The 6,096-nt window shown below is 42.1% G+C and overlaps 1 protein-coding gene and 1 long non-coding RNA gene across 6 annotated transcripts in view; one reads left to right on the plus strand and one right to left on the minus strand.

Annotated features, from left to right (window-relative positions):
• The window catches only part of LOC102951587 (cytochrome c oxidase assembly protein COX18, mitochondrial), a 46,793-nt gene that overhangs the window by 18,595 nt on the left and 22,102 nt on the right, over positions 1-6,096 (plus strand). The gene's annotated exons all lie outside the window — the stretch shown is intronic.
• Positions 1,587-2,778, minus strand: LOC122238018. The gene is made up of 3 exons (XR_006216950.1): positions 2,625-2,778; positions 2,179-2,283; positions 1,587-1,772 (listed from the first exon to the last, which is right to left on the minus strand). It is a non-coding gene; the product is annotated as an uncharacterized LOC122238018 (long non-coding RNA).

A 6,096-nucleotide genomic window follows, 5' to 3' on the forward strand; every position in this document is an offset into this window, starting at 1 on the left:
GGTTCATGCTAGACCAGCCATCACACCAGCCCAAACCCACAGGCATGCTACAGCTAAGACTTTGCATAGAAGACAAGGGTAGCAGAGAAAGCTTACGCAAGAAGAGAAGAGACAAAATAACACCATCTTGCAAAAGAAGCTGAGACTGAGAGATCCCAGTCTCTACCCCCATAAGAGATAGAGTGGGTGGCCAAAATCCAAAATTTGAAATTGCAGCCACGTATGACTTTCCTATTGCTGCTGTAGCAAATAAACTTAGTGACTTAAAACCACACAAACATTATCTTACAAGTTCTAGAGGTCAGATGTCTGATATTGGTTCCACAGGGGTGTGTTCCTTATAGAAACTGTCAGCGAGAATCTGGTTTCTTATGTTTTCCAGCTTTTAAAGGTTCCAGTTTATGACCTGCCTCACTCTTTCAATTGTTGGATCCCCTTTCACTCTCACCCTCCTGACCCCCTCTTATAAGGACCCTTGGGATTATTATATTTGGCCACCCTGATAATCCAGGATAATCTTCCCGTCTCAAGGGGCGCCTGGGTGGCTCAGTCTGTTAAGCATCTGACTCTTGATCTCGGCTCCGGTTATGACCTCACAGTCGGCGAGTTTGAGCCCCACATTGGGCTCAGTGCTGACAGCATGGAGCCTGCTTGGGATTCTCTCTCCCCCTCTTTCTCTGCCCCTTCCCTGTGTGCACTCTTTCTCTCAAAATAAATAAAATCTTCCCATCTCAGGGTGTCTGGGTGGCTCAGTAAGTTGGGCATCCAACTCTTGATTTTGGCTCAGATCGTGATTTTGCGGTTTCTGAGTTTGAGCCACACTGGGCTCTGCCTTGGCAGTGCAGAGCCTGCTTGGGCTTTTCTCTCTGCCCCTCCCGTTCTCACTCACATGTGCGCACGCACGCTCTCTCTCTTAAAATAAATAAATAAACTTTAAAAAAAAAAAAGTCTTCCCATCTCAAAATGCTTAACTTAGTCACATTTTTGATCTCGTTCCTCAGGTCCAAGCACATCTTGATTAAGATCTGTGGAGGTGAACATGCGTCTTTATCTTCCATGCCACAGTGGTAGATAGTCCTGCACTCTCTACGTGCAAGGAGTCATTCCGTCTCCGTCTGCTCCCTTTGTCTTCCTATCTGTAGCCCCCTGTTTGCTTACAAGGGTGGTGGTAGGGAGAGCAGGGCAGCTTTTTTTACTCTTAATTGGAGTAATCCCTCCAGTTTTTGTGTTAGCTGATGTCAGTGCCTTAGGCGGGGTGTGTTCTCTTCCATCCTCCCTTGGGCAGGAGGTTATTAAAATGCCTTACCAAGAAAATCCTGACCTTGGCTTCTGATGCCGTCCATCTCCAGGAGACTGCCCATTCTACCACTACATAAATGAGCTTACAGTGGTCAGTTGTTTTTTTATGTCTGAAGTGCACAAATGCCATTTTGGGGCTTTTACCTGTCTTGCCATACCTGGTGCTACCCCAGAGTGACAGATGTCTTCTATATCTCAGTGATGTGCTGAGGGATAAGACGTTCATTTCCCCCACCCCACCCCACCCCACCCCCAGCTTAATATCGCTGACACCTTGTCACTGATCCTAACATTGTTTAATGGAAGCAGGGCACACACTCAAAGATCAAAAATGACGAGGCAGTCATGCAGCTGGTAATTCCTTGTGGCCTTGTAGGCATGGCAACCCACACATTGACTCTATTGTTATTTTTGTTCTGTATGCAGAGTTGCTGACATCATTAGTGAAGTTTTGTTAAAATCCTTGGGTTCCCCTGAGGATAAAAGGGAATAGACACACACACACACAAAGTCCTTCTAAATGGGACATTTCATATGGCCACTTTTCACCTTTCTATTTTTCCTTTGATCACATAGAATAAACAAAAATATTTTTCCCTATTTTTCTCCACCAGAAAGTTGGCATAAAATGATCCATCAGCAAAACTGTGTATGCAGATTTTATTCTCGGATTTTATGAAAAAGGTCCCTGGATACAAATTCTATGGGTTTGGTAGTTAAAATCAGGTTACCACTGTGGTGGGTAATATGTTCAAACGAATGTATTGGCCACAGGAGTCACATTTCAGTCAAAATGGTCAGTTCTCTTTGGCCTGAAGAGGAATTCCTATGTGAGCTCTCAGAGTTCATTTGTTCCCCACTTACACACAGAATGCTTACCTGCAGACTTCTTCCCCCAGTAGGACCAGGAGGGAGTGACTCCACTCTTCTTCCAGTGCCCATGGCCACCAGCAGTCATCAGGAAAGAAAAGACAAAGTGGTTACCTAGTGAAAGAGTAACCTCAAGTGAAAATAGAGAAATTCGAAATCTGAATTCTTGAAGGAAAAAAAAAAAACCCCACCTGTAACTCCCAGGAGTAATATCTCTAGTTCTCTAAAGTAAATGGGACAGGGCCAGGGTTTCAGCTGAAGTCTTCTAAGGGACAGATACAATTTCTTCCAGATTTAGTGTTTTTGTTCCACCTCAAGTAGGGTTAGCTCTTTTTTTCTGAGCTAGACCTTTATTTTATTTCAATTTTCTTTACTTGCCGTAAGACTGCTATTGACTGGTTTATAGGGTTATTCTTTTAGTCCCAGGTATATTCAGATATTACATGCATACTGACCTTTATCCGAGGCAAGGGTCTTCAAACAGGTCTAAAATGGAGTCAGTTCGGTTTGTCTGAGAGGTCAGATCTCAGGCCTGCCGCCATCAGTCAATCCTTTGCCCACTTCTGGAAGAAGGTGTTCTTTCTTGCTTTCTTTCAAGAAAAAATAGTGGGCCTGGGGAGGTATTAAATCAAAATTTTCTTCTCTCATTCAGTATACTGAAGAGAAAAGGTTTTCCTCCTCTCTTTCTGTTGTAGACAGTAACCATCCAGAGCACCATCAGCATAAATCTTGATCCAAAAATGCTGGGCTTGAGAAGAACATTCTAACTTGGGGGCAGAGGGAGGGGTATAAACTTTTTCTTGAGGTTTAGCAAGAAGGGGCACTTGACAATTAGGTAGTTTGGAGAATTAGGCAAGGGTGTTCTCCTGAGAGGGAGGAATAGTTTTCAGATTAGTAGCTATGGTTTGGGCAATTTGGATTTTATCAAGAACAGTGGAGAGCAGTGAGGGGCTAAGGTCATTGTGTAGGAGAGAATAGATAAGAATGGTTGCAGGAACTCTGGAAGCTTCTCAGTTCCTCAGGGCCTCTTCCACTATTTTTAACACATAGGAAAGCAAGAATGTTTTTGCACATAAAAAGGAGGCTATTTCATAATATTTTGTAAGCATCATATATTCACTTTCCTTGTAGCATTATGTACCTCTGGCCGAGACATAACAGATCCTTGCAGTATGTTGTGGAAGAACAAGAAACAATATTCACAATCTACCAACTCATATAATTTACAGGAGAAGGAAGAACTGTTCTGTGGTAATAGCTGAGAGTCCCGGTGTTTCCCATAATAACAGTATGAGTCCTCTGGGAAAATAGCCATTTCTTAAATTTAGAACTGCCACCACCACCACCACCACTGAGCACTTGGCTCAACAGTTGGGGCATTTTGAATTCCCAACAGAAAATACTGATCTATTTTACCCAATTTTTCCCATGCCATATTCCATATGTATCTTAATTTTTCAGGACTCCAAAATCCAAATACTCTGGTATTAATACATCAGTAATATGGTTTCGTAAGTCGGTAATTTTCTCTAATGAAACAATTATTTTTCTAGGATACTCCTTAAAAAGTGGAGGGCCTCATATTGCTAATGTTATTTCTCTTTAACACATTTTCTATCTGATTCAGTGATGGATAACACCTAAATTCCAATTAATCATTTGCTTTTCCATTGCTTAGTTTCATTACTAGGCCTCTTTTTATTATAATGGATAGCAGCCTAATTCAATCTAACTTCTATTAGAAGGGGAATCAGGGGCGCCTGGGGGCTCAGTCGGTTACTTCGGCTCAGGTCATGATCTCACGGTCCGTGAGTTTGAGCCCCGTGTCGGGCTCTGTGCTGACAGCTCAGAGCCTGGAGCCTATTTCAGATTCTGTGTCTCCCTCTCTCTCTGACCCTCCCCCGTTCATGCTCTGTCTCTCTCTGTCTCAAAAATGAATAAAACGTTAAAAAAAAAAAAAGGGGGGGAATCAATTTATGTAGCTAGCTATATATAGCTATAAGCTAGAAGACTACCTTATGTGGTCTAGGTAATGTTGGTTTTAGGCATGGGTGGTCCTGGAGCTTGAAAAATATTATCAAGACCATTTTCCTTTATCTTTCAACTTTGTTTTCCTTTGGGATGCCCTGATTCTTGTCTCAAGTGGCAGATATGGCCACTAGTAGTTCTAGGCTCATGATATTTCTTCAGTTAGTGTTTTTTATATTTCTAGAAAATGTTCCAGGAAAGACCTTGATTGGCTTATGTGGTAGGTAGATTAATGGCTTCCCAAAGATATCCATGTCCCAATTTTTAGAACCTGTGAATATGTTACCTTACATGGCAAAAGGAACTTTGAAGATGTGATTAAGTTGTGGCTCTTAAGATGGGGTGATCAGGGGTGCCTGGGTGTCTCAGTCAGTTAAGCATCCGACTTCAGCTCAGGTCATGATCTCACAGTTTGTGAGTTCAAGCCCCACATTGAGCTCTGTGCTGACAGTTCGGAGCCTGGATCCTGCTTTGGATTCTGTGTCTCCCTCTCTCTCTGCCCCTCCCCTGCTCATGCTCTGTCTGTCTCTCTTTCAAAAATAAACATTTAAAAAAAAAAAAAAAAAGACGGGGTGATCATCCTGGAGTATCCAGGTGGGTCTGAAGTAGTTTCAGGAGGAAGGCAGGAAGTCAGAGAAGAGAAAAGATGCTGTGCTACTGTCTTTGAAGATGGTGGAAGGGGGCCATGAATCAAGGAATGAGGTGGCCTCCAGAAGCTACAAAAGGCAAGGAAACACACTCCTTTCTAGAGACTCCAGAAGGAACACAGCCCTGAGGATCCATAATAGATAATAAATATATAATAAATTATTTTAAGTCACTAAATTTGTGGTAATTTCTTACAACAGTAATAGGAAACAAATACAGCTTTTAATGATTGCCCATCCCCGAACCAACTGGTCAAACCTTAGTGTAAGAGTTTAGGTGTAGTACACTGCTCAGATATGGGTTATGTGCACTCCCAGAACCAGGGTTGAGGTAAGTCCAACCTAAATCACATGTGTGGAGTGAAGGAATGAATCCATCCTGTTCTTAACTACTCCGCAGCATGCATACCCGTATGTGTGTGTATTTATATACATTTATATTCTCATGATCCAATTAGCAGTCTCTTTGGCCTCTTGTTGAGTGATCAAACACTGGTATGAAATTTCTCAGTATTTTTTAGTGTTATATGGAGGCCACCAATCCGTCATGTATCAAGGCCAATGCATTTGTGGCATTTAACCCACATATCACCTTGAAGGCAGAGGCTACAAATGTTTCATAACTCTCCTCTGTTTATAGTTCTGATACACCTTATTCTTACTCCTTATTCTTACCACAACCTATAGTCCAGATTCAGCCCATCTGGGAACCATTTTGTGCTCTGACAGATACCTTTAGCTTTCTCTATCTAGTAACATACAACATAAGCTACCTTAGCTCTTGCCCTGACCATCATAGGCCATCACATTGGTTCTGATGTAATCACTGCATATCTATTCCCCTGGTCAAATTCTGTGAATGTATCTTCCCTTTCTAGATGTGATCCAGATTTCAAAAAGGAATCATCAGTCTGATAATAAGGATGTATATACCACTTTTCCTATATTGCAAAGAAGCTCGGTAAAGGAATTGACCTATTGGGTTTGAAGAAGGCATGGTTCCAGTCTTCTCAGTTTATATACTCACTCACTGACTTCACTGACCAAATCACAAAATGAAACACTATTTCTCTCTCCTTATGAAGATTCCAAACCCCAAAACCACCTTATTTTGGATCCACTTCTCTTGGTACCATTTTGCTAATAATTTTGGTTGCCAAGGTGGATTGTCTCTTAGCTCAGTTCTTTTTTATGATTTGCTTCAGGCACAACTTGACACTCACATGCCCCTGGGGACACTCCTGTGGGAAGC

The sequence above is a fragment of the Panthera tigris genome, chromosome B1 (genome assembly GCF_018350195.1).
Source record: "Panthera tigris isolate Pti1 chromosome B1, P.tigris_Pti1_mat1.1, whole genome shotgun sequence".
In the NCBI taxonomy this organism is placed as follows: domain Eukaryota; kingdom Metazoa; phylum Chordata; class Mammalia; order Carnivora; family Felidae; genus Panthera; species Panthera tigris.